Source organism: Callospermophilus lateralis, chromosome 1, assembly GCF_048772815.1.
Source record: "Callospermophilus lateralis isolate mCalLat2 chromosome 1, mCalLat2.hap1, whole genome shotgun sequence".
In the NCBI taxonomy this organism is placed as follows: Eukaryota; Metazoa; Chordata; class Mammalia; order Rodentia; family Sciuridae; genus Callospermophilus; species Callospermophilus lateralis.
The window spans coordinates 26,371,655-26,373,803 of NC_135305.1; positions in this window are offsets into that span (position 1 = coordinate 26,371,655).

A 2,149-nucleotide genomic window follows, 5' to 3' on the forward strand; every position below is an offset into this window, starting at 1 on the left:
GGCAATACATAGCAAATGCTAGTATACATTCTTTAATTTTGTAATCCAAATTCTTGGTAAGTCTTCTGAGAACAATGAAAATATGGAAAATATTACTAGTACAAATATTTTCTGAAATGTTATTTGTTTTAGTAAAAAATGGATATAGCCTATGTTTTCCATTAGGGCTGTGCTTAAATAAAAGCTCATTTATGTCATATTATGCAGCCATTAAATAAACATATATGCCATGTAAGTAGAGATTAAGACCTTTAATAAATTAAGTGAAAAAGGAAGTTAAATTGAATATTTGATATAGATAGAACAAGCTTTATTGAAAGTCATTCTGGATTATGGGGTAATATTTTAATATATTTTAATTACATAATATAATTTCATGTGTAATATGTAATCATAAAAGTAAGAGGTGAAGAAAAATAAACGGATTTTGTAGATTAGGCAGAAAAATGTCAAACCCAACACATTTTAGTTATTTTGGTGACATGTGGGAAGATGTGCCTAAGTCTCCTTTTAGTTCCATACTGGAGCCATGGGGATCATTCTGCTGAAGGTCATCTTGGAAAGGGCAGAGTCAGCCCAGAACAGCAGTGAGAAACATCCCACACTCCTACATGCTAACAAGGATTTGAGAATAAACCATGTCTCACAGAAACTACTGCTCACACTTTCTTTGCCCTGTGATTGCCTGTAATTCTCTGCATCTAGGCATTGGTCAAATTTACTTTTTCAGCTAGTTCACTTGATTTTTTTGCTTTTACTAGGGATTTAACCCAGGGGTGCTTTACCACTGAGTTACATCCCCACCCTTTTTGTTTTGAGACAGGGTCTCACTGCATTGCTTAAAACCTTGATAAAATGCTGAGGATGGCCTTGAACTTGTGATCCTCCTGCATCGGCCTCCTGAGTCGCTGGGATTTCATAGATGATTAGTATTGTACAATATTTAAAAATGTAATTTATAAAGCATTAATATCAATATGGTGAAGCTTTACAATGTTTATTTAGTTTGCTAACTAAAATTCTGATTTATTTTAACTTTTTGTGCAAAGTCTTTTATCAAGTCTTCCTTGCTTATTGCACCCTGAGAAAATCCAAATGGATACTGTTCCATTTTGATTCAGTCTTTCCCATATCTATCCCTGTAGAAGAAAGATCTTATGACAATTGTTATGGTTTGGATATGAGTTGTCCCCCAAAAGCTCATGTGTGAGAAAATGCAAGAAGTTTTAGAGGTGAAATGATTGGGTTATAAGAGCCCTATTCCAGTCAGTGTGTTAATCCCCTGATAGGGATTGACTGAGGGTCAGTGTAGGCAGGTAGAGTGTGGCTGAAGGAGGTGGGTCACTGGGGATATGCCTCTGGGGTATATATTTTGTGAGCTTAGGCTCTCTCTGCTTCCTGGAGCCATGTCCCCAGCTGCTCTCCTCTTCTATGATGTTCTGCCTCACCATGGGCTCTGAGACTTCTGAAATGGTGAGCTCCAAAATAAACTTTTCCTCCACTAAAATTGTTCTTTTCAGGTCTTTTGGTCACAGAGGCAAAAAAAAAAAAAAAAAAAAAAACAAACAAACAAAAAAAAAAAACAAAACCCTGACTAAAACAACTATATAGATTTGTATATAAACAGGCATGGTTACTTCCAATCAAATGCAATATTTTTGTTGCGTTCCAAAATAGTTTTCCATGGTAGATATATGTACTGTTAAAAACAAAATAAAGGGATACACTTAAGCATGGATTTCACTGTGACAGGGTTGGAGGTGTAGCTCAGTGGTACGGTGCTTGCCTAGTATGTTCAAGGTGCTGGATTGGCCATAGCATTGTAAAACAAAACAACAAAACCAAAATACACTATGGCATATTTATGATCACCATTTTACTTCCAAAAAGGAAACAAAAAATTTCATTCTTTTTACTCCATTTGAGCCTATTCTTCAGACATACTGTGCAAAGCCTTTATCTGTGGCCACTGTGGTGCTACTTTCTCTTTCATTTAACTCAGTGCTTGAATCTAAGGAGGAAGTTGTATGTACTTTTCTGGATTTTACAAGATAAGATCATGAATGTTGCCTACAGCAAAGAAACTTCTTAATGTGAAACCACAAAACTAATCTGTTGGCAGCCCCATGACCTCAGAGGAGAAGGGGGG